The 25,715-nt window shown below is 37.3% G+C and overlaps 1 protein-coding gene and 1 long non-coding RNA gene across 3 annotated transcripts in view; one reads left to right on the top strand and one right to left on the bottom strand.

Moving 5' to 3' along the window:
• The window catches only part of USP32 (ubiquitin specific peptidase 32), a 233,469-nt gene that overhangs the window by 69,755 nt on the left and 137,999 nt on the right, over positions 1-25,715 (top strand). The window lies entirely within an intron of this gene.
• Positions 1-25,715, bottom strand: part of LOC132687943 (uncharacterized) — a 117,413-nt gene that overhangs the window by 17,398 nt on the left and 74,300 nt on the right. The gene's annotated exons all lie outside the window — the stretch shown is intronic.

The following is a 25,715-nucleotide window of genomic DNA, read 5'->3' as shown; positions in this document are numbered from 1 at the left end:
TATTTTATTTATTTTATTTTATATTTTATTTTTTTATATTTCATTTCATTATTTCATTTTTTATTATTTAAATTCAAGTTAGTTAACATACAGTGTAGTCTTGGTTTTGGGAGTGGAACCCAATGATTCATCTCTTACATATGACACCCAGTACTCATTCCTAAAAGTGCCATCCTTAATGACCATCACTCCTTTAACCCATCCCCCCATGCACCTCCCCTCCAGCAACACTCAGTTCTCTGTATTTAAGAGTCTCTCAAAGGTTTACCTCCCTTTATCTTAAAGCAAGTCTTATTTTAGATGTCAGTATGATTGTGTTTTTAGAGGCCATAGGGGAGTAACACAGATCTGCAATTGTACTTTTATATTTTTGAGTTTTAATAGCCACTGATTATAATCATGGGACCATTTGTATGACTGGCTTCTTATTCTTACAAACTTTGTTACTCTGACATAAATTTTATGTTGGGAATATGTTTTATACATTTTGTGTTAAAGAAAACCTTCCATTTTAGTAAAACCTAATTAAGTTAATTGTATAAAATTAAGTGTTGGGGCACCTGGGTGGTTCAGTTGGTTGAGCGTCCAAATTCGGCTCAGGTCATGATCTCACAGTCTGTGGGTTCGAGCCCCGCGTTGGGCTCTGTGCTCAGAGCCTGGAGCCTGCTTCGGATTCTGTGTCTCTCTCCTTCTGCCCCTCTCCCACTTGTGCTTTGTCTCTCTCTCTCAAAAGTAAGTAAACAGTAGGAAAAAAAAATTAAAATTAAGTGTTATAAATGAAATGCTAGCTCACTGGAACCTGTAAAGGCTTATTTAATTTCTACCAAAAATTTTACATAGAGGTAAAATGTGCTAAGTTTATATAAATATACTCTTTCTAAAAATAGTTAATTATTTTATAGCTATAGACACAGATATGCACTATGTTATTCTGAATATGAAATGACAATAAAACACTGAAACTGTTAATAAAACACTGAAAATTATAGGAATTTTAGGTTTGGTATATTATAAAGAACCATAATTCACCATTCTTAATTAATGACAGTTTCTGTTTCTAACCTGTGTTGTGTGCTTTTGAACCTGAGGTTTACATAATATGGGGTTTGCATTTTTAATTTTTATCTTTTTTTGGATCAGGATATATGTTGCATTAATTCTCTTAAATGTATTCTTGTGTAAAATTATGTATTCTGCCATTGTTTCAGAATTATGATAGAGTTAACTTTTTTCTTAATACTACTTATTGAGCTTTCTGTTTCAGCATGAGTATTAACCATTTTAACAATATTTAAATCTTTTGACTTATGAAATTAGGAAGTTTTTACATTTGGTTTTTAATTTTTTTCATGTTTTGTAGTTTTCATTGCAGAAATCAGATGTCTGTCAACTGAACAAAATGTTGTAAATCCATACAGTGAAATATTATTTGTTAATAAAAAGGAATGAAGTTTTCTGATATGTGCATGGATGAACCCGTAAAACATGCTAAGTCAGGGAAGCCAAACACAAAGACACAATTTTTTAAATTCCATTTGTATGAAATGGTGGGAATAGCCAACTCTATGGAAACAGAAAACAGATCAGTTAAAATTTTAGCTGTTTCTTTTTCTTACTCTTTTTTAGTAGCACCTGCATCTTCCTCCCATGCTCTGCTATTGGACAGGCAATTCATGCATCCTATGTTTTGGAGGAATCTGTTCTTCCTGGGATGTCAGGCTACTTGGTTGCCTCTGACAGGCTCAAGAAATGTTGTATGATAGTTTATCTGGCTTTTTCTGTTTTTTAGGTTAGGAGTAACTCTCTTTCAGACTTTGTACATATAAGGTGGAAGTGGAACTCCTTGCAACATAATTTTTATGTAAATATTCCATAAATATCATTCCACCCAAAACTATTTCAGGGATCTTGCCTCTGTCCTTTGGACTCTGTTGAGAGTCATCACTGGCTACAATAATTAAGGTAGTTATTTTACAAGAATGATCTTAATTTTAAATTGTAAACAATTTGTAAACAATGATAGTTTCAGGTTTCAGTTTCATTGTAGTTAATGCCTTTTGGTGTAAACTCTAGCACTGTATTAAACACATATAAATTCTATAAATGCTTTTAGTGATGATGTTAGTTTTTTTTTGCCCTAATTTACTGACATAGGCTTATTTTAAGTGAGGACAGGTACTATTAGCATGTGTATATTGATTAGTATGTATAGTATATTGTGTATGTTGTAAAGTATGATAAGGAACTAAGTACTTTATCTTTGATTAGTCTCTGGTATTTTCTCAGAAAATGAAGTCTTTATAATAGTTTCTCACACTGTAATCTCAAAAGGATGAGTGAACCCCAAAAAGCTCAGAAAGAACTTAAAAAAGCTGAGTTCTGGAATAGTTTTAACATTTATATAAAATGAGCTTGTGTTTTATTTTAGCCATCTCTCTGAGATAGGTGTGTTAGTAGATAGATTTCATCAGCTTTTGTGTGTTTGGGAAAGGGAGAGAATTTATTAGTATAATTCACATTTGCAGAGTAATTTATTGAAGGAGAAATGGCACATTTTAAATAAAATGGATGTGAATTTCCCATTCAAAATTCAAGTTTTGAAGCTTGGATTTAGTCTTAGTAGGTAGACTCAGAATGGAGGATCTGTATTCTACAGCTGCAGAGAAATAAGTTAAATGATAGGATTTATAAATGAAGTGATGTCCTTTGTGAGATCTTTCTTACAATCCTATGGAGAAGTTTGGCCTTAAATTTGGGTGAAGAGGGTACTCTTGGTGAGATTCTGAAGTTAATGTTTTGAGGCACAACAGCATTATTTTAATGTCAGTATCTCTATAAGAAAAGCCCCAGGAACCATTTAAGCTGCTAATTGTGGGTGGGGAGAGAAGTTCATTTCCTAGTTAATCAGTGTTTTTCTTTAAAGGAAATGTAATAACATATTTTTTGAGAGCAAGGGGAGGTTTTTTTTTTTTCTCTTTCTTTTTAATTTTTTTTTTGAGAGAGAGTGAGCTTCTGTGTGCGACAAGGGAGAGGCAAAGGGAGAGGGAGAGACTGTTAAGCAGGCTCCACACCTAGGGTAGAGTCGGGAGCATGCAATACAGCTTGATCTCATGACCCTGAGATCATGACCTAAGCTGAAATCAAGAGTCAATCAAGAGTCAAAGCTTAACTGATTAAGCCACCTAGGCACCCCAAGGGGAGATATTTTTAGAATCTTAGTGCAAAAGGACGTTAAACTTAAGAAGACAATAACTTTAGTCCTTAATATGTTAATTAAGGAGCCAAGGTAAGTTTCTAAGTTATTTTCTAGAAGAGAGAAGCTGTATATTTTTAGAGCAAAAGAGATTTATTTAGAACTGAATTCCCATTTTTTTTACCTTCTCTGAAGACTTGCTATGATAAATTTCAAGACATTTTGGATTAAGAGTAAGAACTCATGACAGTTTACAATTTTTAGAATTTAAGCTTTGATTTCATTCGTCTCTTGTTTCTAGGATAGATTAGTGTAATTAAATATTTTGATGCAATTCTGACCTTGCTAATAGTAGTAACCACATATTATTTGAATAGAATATTAAATGAATAAAATTTGAGGGGATTGAGAAAACAAAGTAAAAATGAAGTACATGGTAAGTAAATGAAAGATGTATAATACTTGAATTTGGCCTTTTTGGAAGCAAAGCCACTAGTTCTTAATAAACCAGTGCTTATATTTTCTTTAGGGAATCACCCATCCCCCAACTCCTATTCTCCCAAAGAAATTCTAATAACAAAATATTTCCATGTAGTATTAATTTGTAATCATTTCCTATTGTTTTCACATTCACTTAAAAGTAGTTCTCACCATTTTAATGAATTTAAAGAGTTTCCAGTTAAAAGAAATCATTAATGAGTAGCTCGTTAATGAGTACCTACTCATTAATGATTTCTTTTAACTGGAAACTCTTAAATTTCTATTTTAGGATTGATTTCAACTCTGGATGACTGGTTAGTAGAGTAATACCATTCCACCTTTCTCCTTATAGCTCCCTTCGACAGTTTTAGCCTACATTGTTTTACTCTGATTCCTTATAGGTATTAAAGCCTGCCTCTATCTACTATGTAGCACAACATTTTATGAAATAATGGCTTGTTCGCTAATTATTCATTTAAATCTTGTCTCTCAACTAAGTTATGATTCTTGATGGGCAGACTTTATGGCTTTTAAAAAATACATCCCAGAGTGCTGTGCATAGTGTAAACTTAATGAGTATTTGATTTGTTAATGATTTTTTTTTTTTTTTTTTTTTTAATTTATTTTTGGGACAGAGAGAGACATAGCATGAATGGGGGAGGGGCAGAGAGAGAGGGAGACACAGAATCGGAAACAGGCTCCAGGCTCCGAGCCATCAGCCCAGAGCCTGACGCGGGGCTCGAACTCACGGACCGCGAGATCGTGACCTGGCTGAAGTCGGACGCTTAACCGACTGCGCCACCCAGGCGCCCCAATGATTTGTTAATGATTTTTAAAAAATATTTATGTTATTCTGCAAAATCTTATTACAACAATGACTAGGAAACCAATATTTGTGAAGTCAGCTTTGCTAACTTTTGCAGTCTTTGAACATTTAACCTTTTCCAGATGAGAGGAAAATACACATTTTAAGTGAAAGCAATCTTAGAGCCTGGTGTATTTTCAGACACAGTGGTCAACATGTGAAAACAGTTGATCAGTAGGATATTTTTCCGTTAGAGGTGGTAAGTTTATACTGAAGTATTCATATTGGGACTAGGGACATGTATTTACTAGATAGTCTAGGTTTAGGGGGACTGACCACAGAATTATGATTAGTGTTTTCTTGTTTTGATATTAGTTGATCTGTATTTTTATTATATCCCTTTATGTTGGATTTTCTTAAATGATGAAAACAACTTCCTTGACAACTCAAAGTTATTGTCAGCATTTGATGCTACTCATCATTGACTGTTGTAATATACTGAAATAACTAATGTATTTATATCCACCAGAGAAGAATAGCTAATGTTTTCATTTGTTATGGTAAATTCTGATCTTGATATTATAGCTGACAGGAGAACACTAAGCAGGATTCTGGTTTAAAATCTTTCTCTGTAGCTAGAATCTGTAAAACGTTTACTAGAGTTTAACTGCATCACTTTTTGTTCACAGTGTAATTATGCTGGTTCTTAAATTTCATTGTTTTTCAAGATTTCAATATTTCTGGACAGAAAAGATTCCAAGGATTCTGTTAGATGAAAATATTGACAGAATATTTCACTCTCTTGTAAACATACATATGGACTTTAAAAAAATGTGCATTATTGTCTTTTTGGTTCTTAACTGCCAAATTTTATCTAGAGTGATTTTTAAAAAAATGTTTATTTATTTTTGAGAGAGAGAGAGACAGAGAGGCAGAGACAGATAGGCAGACAGCTGGGGAGGGGCAGAGAGAGAGGGAGACAGAATCCCAAGCAGGCTTCTTGTTGTCAGCATGGGGCTCCAACTCATCAACCACGAGGTCATGACCTGAGCCAAAATCAAGAGTCAGATGCTTAACCTACTGAACCACCCAGACACCCCTATCTTAGAGTGGTTTTTTTTTTTTTTTTTAATGTTTTTATTTATTTTTGAGACAGAGAGAGACAGAGCATGAACGGGGGAGGGTCACAGAGAGGGAGACACAGAATCTGAAACAGGCTCCAGGCTCTGAGCTGTCAGCACAGAGCCCGACGCGGGGCTCGAACTCACGGACTGTGAGATCATGATCTGAGCCAAAGTCGGACACTCAACCGACCAAGCCACCCAGGCGCCCCTCTAGAGTGGTTTTTAACAGCTTCATAAACTTTTGAAAAACAGAGTTTAAAGTAGGGGAGCTGATATGTCATTGAGCATAATGGAACTAGTGAACTTCTTATCTAAAATATTACATCAAGTACATTACACAAATTATGAATTTCTAAGTGGTATTACAGCTGTCATTGAAATTATTTATATTGATACTGAAAAATACTCTTAGAGAAATTAACTTATGCATATTCATTTACTTGAATTGGTTTATTAACTGAGCTACTGACATGACTGGTGTAGGAGATGACAAAAATAATTAATATCCTGTTTAAGTCGGTCTTGATCAACACATCTCTCCAATAGCATGTTCCTTAATTGGTATTATAGGGTAAAGTAAGGTAGATTTAATTTATAACCATGTTCAAAACTGCTACAATTTAGCTGGTGAGATTTAGCTAAGTTTGACTATAGAAACATAAAATTCATATAAAAATTCTAAATGATAGGGAAAGCAACTAATATTGCTAAACTTGGGTGAATGTAGAGGGCAGACATCTGAATTCTTACCTTTTCCCCTTTCTCCCCATGCCCATAGGTGGAATAAACATAACTTTCTTTTATTGAGTACCTACCTAATAAATTTGTTTGTCACAGAAATGGAACTATTTTGTTTGCCTTGCGTATGGTAGTTACTATCTTTTGAGTCTGTCATCTTTGACTAGTGTGAGTTATTACATTCAGTATTTAGATTAAATTGTAGGGAAAAGAGTTATAAATACAGTTCGACTTTTATATTTATTTTTGTCATTAGGTGATAAATGTGAGAATCCTTTCTTAATGTACTTTTAAATGTAATACCTTGATACTTTTTCTGAGTAGCTGCTTGAGAATATGAAGAGGAAAAAATTTGTGTTTTGAGTCATTTATACTTAGAGCTTTAGGATTCATGTTTTCCTATCCTCTTCTTAAAGTTATAAGAATATCCTGCAGCACCTTTCTAAGAATCTGAGATATTACCCAAATAATATGCTATTATGAAAAATGACAGACTTTAAAAAATTGTTAGCTTTGTAATGGTTAACATTGCAGATTATATACATTATAATTTAAAATAAAAATTTATAAGCAATGCACATGTATAAGCAATATAACTACATATATTGTAGCTTCAAATATTATGTAAAATATAATAAAAGTTAGGATTTTTGGATTAATTTTGTAGTTAAGGGACATTTCAGCCAATTTTAGGATTTTCAAGGATATATTCTCAGAAATAAATGGCATAAGAAACAGTGTATCCTCCTATGTGTATGCAAACTAGTATAGGAGGGAAAATTATTGAAAAATGTTTTTATATTTAGCTAGAAAGGAAGTCTTTACTATAATTCATCCTTTTTTTTATAGTATTTTTCTTTAGTAGGAATCTTTCATTTATACACATTATTTAAACTAGATATTTATTGTAAAATGCCTGTGATTTTTTGTGAATGCATAAAAGTTCTTTGAACTTTGGACAGCATGTAATATATGGGTTACAGTACATACAGTAAAAATTATTGCTTTATTTTCTTCCCATATTAACTTTTCTCAATAATACACATTTAAAAATTATTCTATGGGAGGGGCACCTGGGTGGCTCAGTCAGTTGAGCATCTGACTCTTGATTTCGGCTCAGGTCATGATCCCAAGCTCATGGGATTAAGCCCCATGTTGGGCTCCAAGCTGAGCATGGAGCCTGCTGTGGATTCTCCCTCTCACTCTCTCTGTCTCTCTGTCTCTCCCCCGCTACTCCTCCATCCCTGGGTTGTGTGTGATCTCTCTCTCTCTTAAAAAAGGGGGGGGGTGTGCTTGGAACATTCAACTTTGGCTCAGGTCATGATTTCATGGTTCGTGTCAAGCTCTGTGCTGACAGCTCAGAGCCTGGAGCCTGCTACAGATTCTCTCATCTCTCACTCTCTTTGTTCCTCTCCTACTCATACTTTGTCTCTCTCTCAAAAAATAAACATTAAAAAATTTTTTAAAAAAATTAATCCACAGGATTAAGTTATTTATTTAGTAATCTCTATACCCAGTGTGCAGCTTGAATTTATCAACGCTGAGATCAAGAGTCTCATACTCCAACTGAGCCAGACAGGTGCCCTTTTTTTTGTTTGTTTTACATTTTTTTCATTTCTGTGGGAGTAAGTTTTAAAGAAACGTAGTCCTGTATTTTTAGCTGCTAAAGTTAGATCATTGAAATTTTTAATTCTTACTTTTTTTCCAGAGGTGATTAATAAAATATATTTCTTCATTGTGCAGTTTTTCTGTGACATTCTTCCTTTTAAAATAAGCGGGGGTGCCTGGGTGGTTTAGTCAGTTAAGCCTCTGACTCTTGATCTCGGCTCAGGTCATGAGCTCACAGTTCCTGAGATTGAGCCCCTTGTTGGGTTCTGCTGTGACAGCGTGGAGCCTGCTTGGGATTCTTTCTCTTCCTCTCTCTCTGGCCCTCCTTTCCTCCCCTCACCCCAAATAAATAAGTAGACTTAAAAAAACACAGAAGCATATTAAAAATATCTGTTCTAGACATCATAAATATAGTAAGATGTTTTCACAATGAGGATTTTCTTTTTACTACTTTGTAAAATTATATTTGATGACTCGGCAATAAAATGGAAGATCAATTGATACATGCAAAAACATGAATGAATCTCAAAATCATTGTGTTAAGTGAAAGAACCCAAATAAAAATAGAACACATGCTTATTATTTCATTCATATAAAATTCTAGAAATTGCAAAGTTATCCTGAAAGGAAGCTTACTGGGTGGTGTTGGTACAGGGGGAAGAAGAGGGAGAGATAGATTATATGCAGACATTAGGACACTTTTGAAGTGATAAAAATGTTATGTTCTCAGTTGTATGACATGGCATCACAAAACTGGTTAGTTTGTATACTTTAAATACGTGCAGTTTGAAAACTGGGACTAGGGCTGCCTTGGTGGCCCAGTCAGTTAAGTGTCCGACTTTGGCTCAGGTCATGATCTTGCGGTCCGTGAGTTCGAGCCCTTCGGTGTTGACAGCTCAGAGCCTGGAGCTTGCTTTGGATTCTGTGTCTCCCTCTCTTTCTGCCCCTCCCCCGCTCATGCTCTAGCTCTCTCAAAAATAAATAAACATTTAAAAAAATAAAAAAAATTAAATGGAACTAATAAAAAATATATGCAGTTTATTATACTTCAGTTATCCCTCAAAAACTTTGTAAAATATTTAATTGGATGTACATTTTGTGTTTTTCAGGAAGAACACTTATACTACTTGGAAAAGTGAGCCTGAAATATAAAAATTGACTATTGATAAAATGTATCATTTCCTTTTCAGTCTTTGTTAAATATTTGGGCTTTAGTTCTAACTTTATTAATTTACTTCAGGGTCTTTTCCTAGTCATTTAAGTTCTGAGGCAAAAGAACCTCCAAACTTTTGATCAGAATTGTTGTCAGAATTAGGTATATGACCAGCTTGATTGTAATTAGAGAAGTTAGAAGTGCCATTAAATTTATGATGTTTTAGTGGCCTTTGAAATCAGTCTGGAATGGAGGGGAAAGGATGTAGGCTAGGTTAGGCTGGGAAAGTTGGAGCAGTGAAAAGGAAGGAATTCTCAATGATAAATTTGGAATTCTGCCTTTTCTCTCCTGATCTGAAGGTATGGATTAAATTGCACTTTAAGAAACTTGAAGTTAAAGCAAGGAAATTCCAGAATGAGATCATTAAAAATAGAAGATCCAGGATAATCAGTTTCCAAGAAAAGTATGCATAATAAAGTAGGACAAGGAGCCAGTTGTGAGGGCAAGGATCCAGTTTTCAGGTTATGGATTAAGGTGTGAAAACAGCAAAGAAAAAAAAGAAAAAAAAAAAAAAAAAAAAAGCTAACCAGGGATTCTCTGGCTTATTTCTCATTGTGGTTTTGATTTGCCTTTCCCTGATGATTAGTGATGTTGAACATCTTTTCACGTGCCTATTGGCCATTTGTATGTGTTCTCTATTATATAATGTGCATGTAGGTCCTCTTCCCATTTTTTAAGTGGATTGTTTGTTCTTTTGATATTGAGTTGTGTGAGGTTTTGTTTTTTTTAAATTTTTTTTAATGTTTATTTTTGAGAGGGAGAGACACAGAGCATGAGTGGGGGAGGGGCAGCGAGACAGAGGGAGGCACAGAACCTGAAGTGGTTTCCAGACTCTAAGCTGTCAACACAAGCCTGATGTGGGGCTTAAACTCAGGAACTGCGAGATCATGACATGAGCCAAAGTCAGACTCTTAACCGCCTGACCCACCTAGGTGTCCTGTGATAATTCTTTACATATTTTGGATATTAACTTCTTGTGGTTATATCATTTTCTTTTTTTTTTTTTTCTGTGCTCCTTTTTAACTTTTTTTTTTTTAATATATGAAATTTATTGTCAAATTGGTTTCCATACAACACCCAGTGCTCATCCCAAAAGGTGCCCTCCTCAATACCCATCACCCACCCTCCCCTCCCTCCCACCCCCCATCAACCCTCAGTTTGTTCTCAGTTTTTAACAGTCTCTTATGCTTTGGCTCTCTCCCACTCTAACCTTTTTTTTTTTTTTCCCTTCCCCTCCCCCATGGGTTTCTGTTAAGTTTCTCAGGATCCACGTAAGAGTGAAACCATATGGTATCTGTCTTTCTCTGTATGGCTTATTTCACTTAGCATCACACTCTCCAGTTCCATCCACGTTGCTACAAAAGGCCATATTTCATTCTTTCTCATTGCCACGTAGTATTCCATTGTGTCTATAAACCACAATTTCTTTATCCATTCATCAGTTGATGGACACTTAGGCTCTTTCCATAATTTGGCTGTTGTTGAGAGTGCTGCTATAAACAATGGGGTACAAGTGCCCCTATGCATCAGTACTCCTGTATCCCTTGGATAAATTCCTAGCAGTGCTATTGCTGGGTCATAGGGTAGGGTGCTATTGCTGGGTCATAGGGTAGGTCTATTTTTAATTTTATGAGGAACCTCCACACTGCTTTCCAGAGCGGCTGCACCAATTTGCATTCCCACCAACAGTGCAAGAGGGTTCCCGTTTTTCCACATCCTCGCCAGCATCTATAGTCTCCTGATTTGTTCATTTTGGCCACTCTCACTGGCGTGAGGTGATATCTGAGTGTGGTTTTGATTTGTATTTCCCTGATAAGGAGCGACGTTGAACATCTTTTCATGTGCCTGTTGGCCATCTGGATGGCTTCTTTAGAGAAGTGTCTATTCATGTTTTCTGCCCATTTCTTCACTGGGTTATTTGTTTTTCGGGTGTGGAGTTTGGTGAGCTCTTTATAGATTTTGGATACTAGCCCTTTGTCCGATATGTCATTTGCAAGTATCTTTTCCCATTCCGTTGGTTGCCTTTTAGTTTTGTTGGTTGTTTCCTTTGCTGTGCAGAAGCTTTTTATCTTTGTAAGGTCCCAGTAATTCACTTTTGCCTTTAATTCCCTTGCTTTTGGGGATGTGTCGAGTAAGAGATTGCTACGGCTGAGGTCAGAGAGGTCTTTTCCTGCTTTCTCCTCTAAGGTTTTGATGGTTTCCTGTCTCACATTCAGGTCCTTTATCCATTTTAAGTTTATTTTTGTGAATGGTGTGAGAAAGTGGTCTAGTTTCAACCTTCTGCATGTTGCTGTCCAGTTCTCCCAGCACCATTTGTTAAAGAGACTGTCTTTTTTCCATTGGATGTTCTTTCCTGCTTTGTCAAAGATGAGTTGGCCATACGTTTGTGGGTCTAGTTCTGGGGTTTCTATTCTATTCCATTGGTCTATGTGTCTGTTTTTGTGCCAATACCATGCTGTCTTGATGATTACAGCGTTGTAGTAGAGGCTAAAGTCTGGGATTGTGATGCCTCCTGCTTTGGTCGTCTTCTTCAAAATTACTTTGGCTATTCGGGGCCTTTTGTGGTTCCATATGAATTTTAGGATTGCTTGTTCTAGTTTCAAGAAGAATGCTGGTGCAATTTTGATTGGGATCGCATTGAATGTGTAGATAGCTTTGGGTAGTATTGACATTTTGACAATATTTATTCTTCCAATCCATGAGCAGGGAATGTCTTTCCATTTCTTTATATCTTCTTCAATTACCTTCATAAGCTTTCTATAGTTTTCAGCATACAGATCTTTTACATCTTTGGTTAGATTTATTCCTAGGTATTTTATGCTTCTTGGTGCAATTGTGAAAGGGATCAGTTTCTTTATTTGTCTTTCTGTTGCTTCATTGTTAGTGTATAAGAATTCAGCTGATTTCTGTACATTGATTTTGTATCCTGCAACTTTGCTGAATTCATGTATCAGTTCTAGCAGACTTTTGGTGGAGTCTATCGGATTTTCCACGTATAATATCATGTCATCTGCAAAAAGCAAAAGCTTGACTTCATCTTTGCCAATTTTGATGCCTTTGATTTCCTTTTGTTGTCTGATTGCTGATGCTAGCACTTCCAGCACTATGTTAAACAACAGCGGTGAGAGTGGGCATCCCTGTCGTGTTCCTGATCTCAGGGAAAAAGCTCTCAGTTTTTCCCCGTTGAGGATGATGTTAGCTGTGGGCTTTTCATAAATGGCTTTTATGATCTTTAAGTATGTTCCTTCTATCCCGACTTTCTCAAGGTTTTTATTAAGAAAGGGTGCTGGATTTTGTCAAAGGCCTTTTCTGCATCGATTGACAGGATCATATGGTTTTTCTCTTTTTTTTTGTTAATGTGATGTATCACGTTGATCGATTTGCGAATGTTGAACCAGCCCTGCATCCCAGGAATGAATCCCACTTGATCATGGTGAATAATTCTTTTTATATGCCGTTGAATTCGATTTGCTAGTATCTTATTGAGAATTTTTGCATCCATATTCATCAGGGATATTGGCCTGTAGTTCTCTTTTTTTACTGGGTCTCTGTCTGGTTTAGGAATCAAAGTAATACTGGCTTCATAGAATGAGTCTGGAAGTTTTCCTTCCCTTTCTATTTCTTGGAATAGCTTGAGAAGGATAGGTATTATCTCTGCTTTAAACGTCTGGTAGAACTCCCCTGGGAAACCATCTGGTCCTGGACTCTTATTTGTTGGGAGATTTTTGATAACCGATTCAATTTCTTCGCTGGTTATGTGTCTGTTCAAGCTTTCTATTTCCTCCTGATTGAGTTTTGGAAGAGTGTGGGTGTTTAGGAATTTGTCCATTTCTTCCAGGTTGTCCAATTTGTTGGCATATAATTTTTCATAGTATTCCCTGATAATTGTTTGTATCTCTGACGGATTGGTTGTAATCATTCCATTTTCATTCATGATTTTATCTATTTGGGTCATCTCCCTTTTCTTTTTGAGAAGCCTGGCTAGAGGTTTGTCAATTTTGTTTATTTTTTCAAAAAACCAACTCTTGGTTTCGTTGATCTGCTCTACAGTTTTTTTAGATTCTATATTGTTTATTTCTGCTCTGATCTTTATTATTTCTCTTCTTCTGCTGGGTTTAGGCTGCCTTTGCTGTTCTGCTTCTATTTCCTTTAGGTGTGCTGTTAGATTTTGTATTTGGGATTTTTCTTGTTTCTTGAGATAGGCCTGCATTGCAATGTATTTTCCTCTCAGGACTGCCTTTGCTGCGTCCCAAAGCGTTTGGATTGTTGTATTTTCATTTTCGTTTGTTTCCATATATTTTTTAATTTCTTCTCTAATTGTCTGGTTGACCCACTCATTCGTTAGTAGGGTGTTCTTTAACCTCCATGCTTTTGGAGGTTTTCTAGACTTTTTCCTGTGGTTGATTTCAAGCTTCATAGCATTGTGGTCTGAAAGTATGCATGGTATAATTTCAATTCTTGTAAACTTATGAAGGGCTGTTTTGTGACCCAGTATATGATCTATCTTGGAGAATGTTCCATGTGCACTCGAGAAGAAAGTATATTCTGTTGCTTTGGGATGCAGAGTTCTAAATATATCTGTCAAGTCCATCTGATCCAATGTAGCATTCAGGGCCCTTGTTTCTTTATTGACCGTGTGTCTAGATGATCTATCCATTTCTGTAAGTGGGGTGTTAAAGTCCCCTGCAATGACCACATTCTTATCAATAAGGTTGCTTATGTTTATGAGTAATTGTTTTATATATTTGGGGGCTCCGGTATTCGGTGCATAGACATTTATAATCGTTAGCTCTTCCTGATGGATAGACCCTGTAATTATTATATAATGCCCTTCTTCATCTCTTGTTACAGCCTTTAAAGTCTAGTTTGTCTGATATAAGTATGGCTACTCCAGCTTTCTTTTGGCTTCCAGTAGCATGATAAATAGTTCTCCATCCCCTCACTCTCAATCTAAAGGTGTCCTCAGATCTAAAATGAGTCTCTTGTAGACAGCAAATAGATGGGTCTTGTTTTTTTATCCATTCTGATACCCTATATCTTTTGGTTGGCGCATTTAATCCATTTACATTCAGTGTTATTACAGAAAGATACGCGTTTAGAGTCATTGTGATGTCTGTATGTTTTATGCTTGTAGTGATGTCTTTGGTACTTTGTCTCACAGGATCCCCCTTAGGATCTCTTGTAGGGCTGGTTTAGTGGTGACAAATTCCTTCAGTTTTTGTTTGTTTGGGAAGACCTTTATCTCTCCTTCTATTCTAAATGACAGACTTGCTGGATAAAGGATTCTCGGCTGCATATTTTTTCTGTTTAGCACATGAAGATATCGTGCCAATCCTTTCTGGCCTGCCAAGTTTCAAAAGAGAGATCAGTCACGAGTCTTATAGGTCTCCCTTTGTATGTGAGGACACGTTTATCCCTTGCTGCTTTCAGAATTTTCTCTTTATCCTTGTATTTTGCCAGTTTCACTATGATATGTCGTGCAGAAGATCGATTCAAGTTACGTCTGAAGGGAGTTCTCTGTGCCTCTTGGAGTTCAGTGCCTTTTTCCTTCCCCAGTTCAGGGAAGTTCTCAGCTATAATTTCTTCAAGTACCCCTTCAGCACCTTTCCCTCTCTCTTCCTCCTCTGGGATACCAATTATGCGTATATTATTTCTTTTTAGTGTATCACTTAGTTCTCTAATTTTCCCTTCATACTCCTGGATTTTTTTATCTGTCTTTCTCTCAGCTTCCTCTTTTTCCATAACTTTATCTTCTGGTTCACCTATTCTCTCCTCTGCCTCTTCAATCCGAGCTGTCGTCGTTTCCATTTTGTTTTGCATTTCGTTTAACGCGCTTTTCAGCTCCTCGTGACTGTTCCTTAGTCCCTTGATCTCTGTAGCAAGAGATTGTCTGCTGTCCTCTATACTGTTTTCAAGCCCAGCGATTAATTTTATGACTATTATTCTAAATTCACTTTCTGTTATATTATTTAAATCCTTTTTGATCAGTTCATTAGCTGTTGTTATTTCCTGGAGATTCTTCTGAGGGGAATTCTTCCGTTTGGTCATTTTGGATAGTCCCTGGAGTGGTGAAGACCTGCAGGGCACTTCCCCTGTGCTGTGGTGTATAACTGGAGTTGGTGGGCGGGGCCGCAGTCCGACCTGATGTCTGCCCCCAGCCCACCGCTGGGGCCACAGTCAGACTGGTGTGTGCCTTCTCTTCCCCTCTCCTAGGGGCGGGCTTCACTGTGGGGTGGCGTGTCCCGTCTGGGCTACTTGCACACTGCCAGGCTTGTGGTGCTGGGGATCTGGCGTATTAGCTGGGGTGGGTAGGCAAGGTGCACGGGGGCAGGAGGGGCAGGGTTAGCTCGCTTCTCCTTAGGTGATCCACTTCAGGAGGGGCCCTGTGGCAGCGGGAGGGAGTCAGATCCGCTGCCGGAGGTTTGGCTCCTCAGAAGCACAGAGTTGGGTGTTTGCTCGGAGCGAGCAAGTTCCCTGGCAGGAACTAGTTCCCTTTGGGATTTTGGCTGGGGGATGGCGGGGGAGATGGCGCTGGCAAGCGCCTTTGTTCCCCACCAAACTGAGCTCTGTCGTCCGGGGGCTCAGCAACTCTCCCTCCCTTTGTCCTCCAGCCTTCCCGCTTTCTGAACAGAGCTGTTAACTTATGACCTCCCAGAGGCTAAGTCGCGCTTGCTGTCGGAACACAGTCCGTCAGGCCCCTCCGCTTTTGCCAGCCAGACTCGGGGGCTCTGCTTGGCCGGCGAGCCACCCCTCCGCCCTGGCTCCCTCCCGCCAGTCCGTGGAGCGCGCACCGCCTCGCCGCCCTTCCTACCCTCTTCCGTGGGTCTCTCGTCTGCGCTTGGCTCTGGAGACTCCGTTCTGCTAATCCTCTGGCGGTTTTCTGGGTTATTTAGGCAGGTGTAGGTGGAATCTAAGTGATCAGCAGGACGCGCGGTGAGCCCAGCGTCCTCCTACGCCGCCATCTTCCCTCTCCTCTCGGTTATATCATTTTCAAATATCCTCTCCCATTCAGTAGGTTGCCTTTTCATTTTGCTCATGGTTTCCTTTGCTGTGCAAGAGTTTTGTTTAGTTTGATGCCCTATTTGTTTATTTTTGCTTTTGATCCCCTTGCCTGAGGAAACAGATCCAAAAGAAAATATTGCTATGACTAATGTCAGAGAGCTTATTGCCTATGTTTTCTTGTAGGAGCTCTATGGTTGCTGGTCTTACATTAAGGTTTCTGTCCATTTGGAGTTTGCTTTTGTATATGCTATAATGAAAGTGGTCCTGGTTTTATTCTTTTTCATGTAGTTGTCCAGTTTTTCTAACAGCCATTTACTGAAGAGACTGTTCCTTTTATCTCCTTTGTTGAAGATTAATTGACCTTCTAAACATGGGTTTATTTCTGGGCTCACTATTCTATTCATTGATCTGTGTGTCAGTTTTTGTGCCCGTACCATACTGTTTTGACTTTATTATAGCTTTGTAGTATAGGTCGAAATCTTGGATTTGTGATACCTCCAGCTTTGTTCTTCTTTCTCTAGATTGCTTTGGTTTTTGGGGATCTTTTATGGTTTCATACAAATTTTGGGATTATTTGTTCCAATTTTGTGAACTATGCCATTGGAATTTTGATAGGGATTACATTGTCTCTGTAGGTTGTTTTGGGTAGTATGAATATTTTAGCGATACTAATTTTTCCAATTCATGGGTGCAATATATCTTTCCATTTCTTTGGGTCTTCAGTTTCTTTCATCATTGTCTTACGGTTTCAGAGTATAAGTTTCCACCTTCTTGGTTAATTCATTTCCTGATATTATACTTTTTGATGTGTTTGTCTATAGGTGATAGTTGTTCTAACAGATGTGAGATACTATCTCATTGTGGTTTTGATTTTCAGTTTCTGATGATTAGTGATGTTGAGCACCTTTTCATATACCTATTGATCACTTGTATGTCTTTGGAAAAATGTCTATTTGGTTCCTGTGCCATTTGAAAAATCAGGTTTGTGTATGTGTGTGTGCGCGCGCGCACTATTGCATTGTATGGTATCATACAACATATATATGTTATCATATTTTGCTAATATTTGCAAATATCTTCTCCCATTCCATATGTTGCCTTTTCATTCTGTTGTTGGTTTCTTTTGCTGTGCAGGCATTTTTTGGTTTGATATAGTCCCACTTATTTATTTTTGTTGTTGTTGCCTAGAATGAATATGTGTTTGGGTTAGTGGGGTGTTCCTCAAATTTGGTTGATAATAAGATATCCCAAAGGCTATTTATTTGTTAAATGTGTATCTGTGGTTACTGGGGGAACAAGTAAGAAAACAATGTCTTAGCACAAAGTTACTATCATCATTCTTCAAAATAGTATTTAGAGTCCCTATCTTTTTAAAGTCCCAGGGCAGCATTGGCATGTGACAGCACCTCACTAGCATTCCCTGGTACTGTTAACTTCCCTGCAGGTTTATTATTGCCAGTAGTCAGTGAATATAGTGCAGAAAGAATGCTCTGTGATCAGTTGCCTCATTATTTCTTGACTTGACCTAGGGTCCTAAAATAATAGGAAGGAATGGGCAAAAGGCAGTCACAAACATGTTACTATCTTGATTATCCATCCTTAGGGGAATGGTAGTCCAGGTTCTGTGAATGTGATTTTGGCTAGATGTACCATTTCTGGGATGTAGGGACCTGATAATATCTCCTGCCCCTCCTCCAGCTGCTCACTCTGTTTTTTAGCTTATTTTTGTCTGTCTAATAATCCCAGCAGGAAGGACCAGGAAAGGAAGGAGAGATGGGCGGGGACATATTCATGTTGTCTTTTTATTCACCTTTCTTATCACAGAGTGGAAGCATTTCCCTCTGGAAACAATATTTGTAAATGATGACTGCATTCCTATACTAGCTCCCAAGCTTATTTAGTTAATGATAATACAGATGAAATACATACATTCACAGTAATATGCCTTTAAAGTCCTTATCATGGTTGTTGTCAATTACTCAGTATTATAGCCACATTATAATTTAGGTAGAATTCTGGGGGTTACCTAGGGAAATCTGATCATTAATTACTAAGGGAAAATGCATTCTGTATTCTAAATAGTCATTTTTACAAACTGTAGGTGTATAGTGCATTTGTAAGTTGGGAATGATTTCCTTCTTTCTTAATAACTAGAACTACTTGTAAGTTATTTAAGGGCTACCTTTGGGTTAGGTTTTGTTTGATTTTGCTAGTCAGTCTTTAAATTTTGTGAGTAATTCCATGACACTACAGACTTGCAGTGGTCAGGACTGAAGTAATTCACTTTCTTTGCTAGATCTTACTAAGCTAGAGAGGGCAGAGATGCATTTGTGGTAAAATATATAGAACAAATTTTGCCATTTTAACCATTTTTTTAAACTTTTTTTTTTTAACGTTTATTTATTTTTGAGACAGAGAGAGACAGAGCATGAACGGGGGAGGGTCAGAGAGAGGGAGACACTGAATTGGAAACAGGCTCCAGGCTCCGAGCTGTCAGCACAGAGCCCGACGCGGGGCTCGGACTCACCGCGAGATCGTGACCTGAGCCGAAGTCGGCCGCTCAACCGACTGAGCCACCCAGGCGCCCCGCCATTTTAATCATTTTAAGTGCATTTTAGTGGCATTAATTGCATTCACAGTATTAGGGACACATCACTACTATCTTTGTCTAAAATGTTTTTATCATCACCCCAAACAGAAATTCTGTACCCATTAAGCAATAATGCACCCCTCTCCCCCACCACAGTCCACTTTCTACCTGTATTGAATTTGCTTATTCTAAGTATTTCATGTAAGTGGAAGCATATGATACTTGTTTTTTTTGTGTGTGGCTTATATCACTTTTTACATAATGTTTTCAAAATTCATCTATATTTTAGCATGTTTTAGAACTTCATTTCTTTTAATGGCTCAATAATATCTCATTGTAAGTAATGACTTTTAAAAGTGGTAGGTTTGTCAGGGGCACCTGAGTGGCTCAGTCAGTTAAGTGTCTGACTTTTGGTTTCAGCTCATGATCATGATCTTACGGTTTGGTGAGTTTGAGCCCCACATCAGGCTCTGCGCTGGCAGTGCAGAGGCTGCTTAGGATTCTCTCTCTCCCTCTCTCTGCCCCTCTCTGCCCACTTGTGCTGTCTCTGTCTCCCAAAGTAAAAAACTTAAAAGAAAAAAAAAGTAGTAGGTTTTTCACTCACAACATCCTTCTGTTTAGCATTTCTCTTACAGTATTCAAGTTTTTTTTAAATCTTGCTAATTGTTTAATGTTGTAAACTGATGTGACAACTCAACTTGAAGATGTAGGATGTCATAAATTCAATGAAAAAAAATTTTTTTGGTTTCATCCCATTTAAATTTGGAAGCATTGAAACAGTTAGGTATATTCCCCTGACCTAGTCCCAGCCTCATTTTCTGGCTTTAGAGATGGGGGTGGAACTAGAAGCCACCGGGGGATTTTGGTACAGTATCATGATCCTGAAGTTTGTACTACTAGAACCGCTCATTGGAAATCTGCTATGTCATAGGGATGGAATTCAGCTGTTTGAATTGGGAAACTGGAACCTTCTTTTCTAGGCATGTGAACGTGTTCTTTTCCCCTGCTGCTTCTTAACCATAGTTAATATGCATACTGGTTAATCACATGCTGTTCTCTATCTAGATCGAATTAGATTAATGAACAGTAAGAGAATATTTAATTCTTTAATCACTACCATGCAGCATAAAATTGTATTAACTTAAGCAAAAAGGTCATAGCTTTATTAGCTAAAATTTTCAAGCTTAATCTTGTTTTTCTATCCTTATATGTTCTGAGTTTTTAAGAAGCTAATTTAAATACATTTAATCTTGTTGCCTTTAGCCTAGTGCCCTAGCCTAAGATGAATTTGATACTATATGTTACCTATTTTATTAGCCATTCCTCCCACTTTTGTCATTTACAGAACTAATACATATGCCTTCTATGTCAAATCCAAATCACTGATAAAAAGATGTTTAATAGTTAGATCAAAATAGAGTCCAGTTAGAACTTCTTTAGAGCCTTTTCCCAAGGAAAATATAGAATTGTTTAATCAATACTCTTTGTGTTTATAATCATTCAGCCATATTTGCATGGCCCTAACTATAATATTCAGCCCACAGTATATGGAAATATCTAAAATATAATATTATGAGATCTTGTCAAACACTTGTCTAAATAAAGTAAGCATACATTTACTTTAATTCTTATTGGTTAATTTGATTACTGTACCATTTAAAATTTCTAGAACATGATCTTTGTCATAATATGGAATCTAATTTTTTTTTTTTGTAACTTCTAGGTTAACTGGGTTAGGAATATGAGGGAGTTGGTCTATTTCTCATATATGACCTCTTAGAAAGGTGCATTTTTAAATTCAGTTTTATAAAGATTTTAATTGAGCCCTTTTTCAAAGTAATAGAAAAATGTAAGAATTGATATATTTAGTGATTAAAAGATAGTTTTATTCGATTTTCATTTCCCTAATGACTAAGATGTTGAGGATTTTTAAAAAACAAAATTTTTTTTTACATTTATTATTTTTGAGAGACCGAGAGAGACAGAGCACAAGTGGGGGAGGGACAGAGATAGAAGGAGACACAGAATCCGAAGCAGGCTCCAGGCTCTGAGCTGTCAGCACAGAGCCCCATGTGGGGCTCGAACTCATGACCTGAGCTGAAGTCTGAGGATTAACCGACTGAACCACCCAGGTGCCCCGCTGAGGATCTTTTCATGTGCTTATTGGTCATTTGTATATCTTAATTGGAGAAATGAATGTCTGTTTAAGTCATTGCCCATTTTGTTATAAAGTCTCCTTCTTTGGTTTTTGTTTTTCATTTGCTCATTGTTAACTGGGTTGTTTGGCCTTTTGTTGTTGAATATAGAATCCTAGGCAGTGTGCGGAAGTTTTTATTCTTCTTTTCAGTACTTCAGATGGATTCCTTTTATTGTCTTCTGGCTTGCATTGTTTCTGATTAGAAGTCAGTGATCATTTTTATTTTTGTTTTGCTATGTAATGTGTCCTTTTTCCCCTCAGTGCTTTCAAGATTTTCATTGTTTTTTCAAAAATTTATGATATAGTTTGGTTTTCTTTTTCTTTTTTTAATGTTAATTTATTTTTGAGAGAGAGATGACAGATAGGCAGACTTGTGAGTGGGGGGAGGGGCAGTGACAGAGGAAGACACAGTATCCAAAGCTACAGAAATCCAAAGCTACAGTATCCAAAGCTACAGTATTAGAGCTCCAGGCTCTGAGCTGTCAGCACAGAGCCCCACATGGGGCTTGAACTCCTAAACCACGAGATCATGACCTGAGCTGAAGTCAGATGCTCAACCGACTGAGCCACCCAGGCACCCCTTGGTTTTCTATGTTTATCTTATATGAGGTTCTTTGAGCATCTTGGATCTGTAATCAACTTGAGATATTCTGCCACTATCTTTCAAATATGTCTTCCCTTTTCTTGGCCTCCAGTTACATGTATACAAAATAGTGATTTTTTTGTATTATTGGGACTCTGATCTTCTTTTATTTACTTTCCATCTCCTCCTTACCCCCCATTTGTAGCCTTTTTTTCTCACTGTACTTCAGTTTGGATAGTTATTGTTGTCCTGTCTTCAAGTTCACTGATTTTTTTATTTGCCAGTGTTAAATATGCTGTTAAAGCTCTATAGTAAACTTTTTCAGGTATTGTTATTTTCTTCACTCTAACAATTACATTTTTCTTTTAAAATATAATTTCAGTTTTCATATTCATGTCTTCATTTAAATCTTTAAGCTTATTGGGGCGCCTGGGTGGCTCAGTCGGTTAAGCGTCCGACTTCAGCTCAGGTCACGATCTCGCGGTCTGTGGGTTTGAGCCCCGCGTCGGGCTCTGGGCTGATGGCTCAGAGCCTGGAGCCTGCTTCCGATTCTGTGTCTCCCTCTCTCTCTGCCCCTCCCCCGTTCATGCTCTGTCTCTCTCTGTCTCAAAAATAAATAAAAAAAAAAAAGTCAAAAAAAAAATCTTTAAGCTTATTTAATAGTTATTTTCAGCTTCTTTTATGCCAGTTTTTATTCTCTCTCTTTTGCCTGATTTTTTTTCTGGTGATTGGTTACATTTTCCTTTTTCTTCTTATGTCTAGTAATTGCTTACATCTGCTGGATATTATAAACTTTCTGTCTTGAGTACTTGAATTTTGTTGTGTTCAGTTAAAGAATGCTGCCAGTCTTTTATTCTAGCATATGGTGAAATTAATTGCAGATTAGTCTAATCGTTCTGAGGCTTGTTTTAAAGTAGTCTTTGCTCTAAATCTTGTTTAACAGCTCTAATAGTAAGGATTGATTCTTCTGGGGTCTCTTTTTTTTTTTTTTTTAATTTTTTTTTTTAACGTTTATTTATTTTTGAGAGAGAGAGAGAGAGAGAGACAGAGCATGAACTGGGGAGGGGCAGAGAGAGAGGGAGACACAGAATCGGAAGCAGGCTCCAGGCTCTGAGCCATCAGCCCAGAGCCCGACGCGGGGCTCAAACCCACAGACCGCGAGATCGTGACCTGAGCTGAAGTCGGACGCTTAACCGACTGAGCCACCCAGGCGCCCCTTCTGGGGTCCCTTCTAAAAGCACTGGATATTAATTGAGGTTTGTCTTCTGACTGGTCAACTCTTATGAGCTTTGGCCTCCCAATCCCTGATAGTCATTTCCTTAGTATTTATTCTTTTTTTATGAAATTTACATTATGCTCTTGTATCTTATTCAGAACTTCAAGGGCCCTTTATTATTTTTTGGAGCTAAGTCTGACTCTCTCTTAATGATATTTTGGTATAGAAATTACAGAAAAGGAAAATTTGATTAGTATAATGAAATGCATTTGAAAAAAACACATTTTGTTGTAATAGACTCTCCTCAAAGACAGTAGTGTAGACAGAAATACTTTTTATCTGTAAAAGGAAACATTTTTTCAGTACATATATATAGAGAATCAGACTTTGCATTTGAATAACAATATTTGAAATTTTATGAGTGTTAAGTATATTTTATGCAAATGAGCACGTCATGTTTTTGTAGATTATGTACTGTGGGTCTTATTGTGTACTTGAATTATTCATTGAACTTCAGCAACATACAGTGTGACTCATTTTGTGTATTCATATTAGTATGTATTTGTCATTAAATTACCTAAAGATAAATCTTAGGCATATAGGTTGGTGGAATCATGGTCTTTGGGAAAATATATATTTTTTAACTTTTAGCATTTGTACCCTTTTCTTTTTTAACTCTGTGAGTCAATAGAGATGAGGTTATGCTTTTGCAACAGACGTTTCCCCCACAGTAGTAGCTTGAGATAACACAAGGTTGTTTTTCACTAAGAAAAATTCTGTTGATGGAGTTAGTGATTCTCCATGACAACTCCTTTGTCAGAAAGAGCTATAAATCACCATGGTAGAGGTGGTCATGCTAGGGAGGGGTCTCTTCCCTGCTATTAGGTACTTAGCCCAGAAGTGGTGTATGTCATTCTGTCATTAACCCTTTGGCCACAAATAGTCATATAGCTCTTTTCAATTGGAAGGAGCATGAGGAAATGTCTCCTTGTCTTTTGCCCCAAAAGAAAGGAGAAGTAGATTTATGAGAGCATCAGAAGTCTCTTCTACAAATATCTATCTAGGCTTAGTATTTTCATGCTTTATGCTTAAATATACCCTTTTTGAAGATATCCTTGGAATTACTTTCTTTTTCTCATTATCCTACCTCCCTGTTACCTTATTTCAGAATGCCCTCTAGGAAGGAACATTGAAACATTGTTCATATTGAAACATTTAATCTATATAAAAATGTAGTGATTAATTTAGTTGAGAAGAGAAGGAAAAGATTATGTGTATATGGGAATATAAGTATAAATTCACGATGTGTTTTCCAGCACTGTCCACTGAAAAGTCTGAGAAACAATCACTAATATCCAAGCAATAAGCACCCCTAGCACCTCTAATCAACTATTTGCCCCCCCCCCCCCCCCCCGTTCTTGTATACAAAATATATCTCAGTGGAGTGCCAGGGTGGCTAAGCATCTGACTCTTATTCCAACTCAGGTCATGATCTCATAGTTTGTGGGTTTGAGCCCTGCATCGGGCTCTGACAGCATAGAGGTTTCCCTGGATCCCCTCACTCTCTGCCCCTCCCCTGCTTATGCGCTCTCTCTCTCTCTCTCTCTCTCTCTCTCAAAATAAAAAAGTGTGTGTGTGTGTGTATCAGGAAGGCCAAATAGTAGATTAGGGGAGTTTTCTCACTATAAAAGTATTCTAGGGGCACCTTGGTGACTCAGTCATTTGTGTTTGACTTCGGCTCAGGTCATGAGGGTTCTTGCATGATCCCTCATGCATTCAAGCCCTGCCTCAGGCTCTGTGCTGACAGCTCAGAGTCTGGAGCCTGCTTCGGATTCTGCCTCCCCCCCTCTCTCTCTGCCTCTTCCCCACTCATGCTCTGTCTCTCTCACTCTCAAAATAAAAATAAAAATAAAATAAAATAAAGTATTCTAGCCAATTAACAAAAAAATGGTAGGATTATATTTACCAGCATTTTTTAACCTTTAATCAATTTGTGAATGTAGGCAGTGACCATCAATGGCTACTAATATCATAAAGATATACTAAGAGAAGCAGTCATTATGTGCCTCCTGATGGAGATACAGTGTACCAACTGGGAGATGGTTTTTGCCAAAAAATATCGTTTAAATTTGATCAGTTCTCTGGAACTGACTACCATTGCCCTTGGAAATACAGAGGACAGAATCATCAAAATGCAGACTTTGGGAAACTACTCAAGACCAACGTCTTGGTTTCTTCAGCAAATAAATTGTGAGGAAGGAGAGAGAGAGAAAGAAAATGTACATATTAAGACACTTAAGAATCTAGCAACCGATTATAATATGTTTTAGATCCTGATTTGAACAAACAAGTTGCAAAAAAAATTGTGAGACAATTGGGGAAACTTGAATACTGACTAAATATTTGGTGATACTAAGGAATTTTTGTTAGTTTTTGTCTCCGTCTGTTTGGGATGTAATACAGTGCCATATTCTGAATGGCTTATAAACAACAGAAATTGGTTTCTTACAGTTCTAGAGTCTGGGAAGTTTAAGATTAAGATGCCCACACCTATAATGTCTGGTGAGGGCTTGCTTCCTGCTTCGTTAGATAACCGTCTTTGCTATGTCTTCAGGGAGCTCTCCCAGGCCTCTTCTGTAAGGGCAACTAATCTCATTCATGAGGGCTCTACCCTCACAACCTAATCACCCCCCAAAGCATCCCACCTCACATTGCGTTTCAACATAAGAATTTGGGGGAAATCGTGTTTTGTGTTGTTTTTTGTTTTGTTTTGTTTTCAGTGTAGTAATGCTAGTATGGTTGTATTTTTAAAGTATCTTGTAGAGATACATAATAAAATATTTACATATCAAATTAAGAATAAACTGTATAGCAGCTTTTTTTTAATGCACAGGATAAGTTTGTTGTTGTCTGGGCATTTCCAGAAAAATCAATTCTTCACTAACAAATTTAGGTCTGCTGTGTTG

The sequence above is a fragment of the Panthera onca genome, chromosome E1 (assembly GCF_046562875.1).
Source record: "Panthera onca isolate mPanOnc1 chromosome E1, mPanOnc1 haplotype 2, whole genome shotgun sequence".
NCBI lineage: Eukaryota > Metazoa > Chordata > Mammalia > Carnivora > Felidae > Panthera > Panthera onca.
Note: the sequence above shows the minus strand (reverse complement) of the source record. Positions and strands in the feature narration are given on the sequence as shown.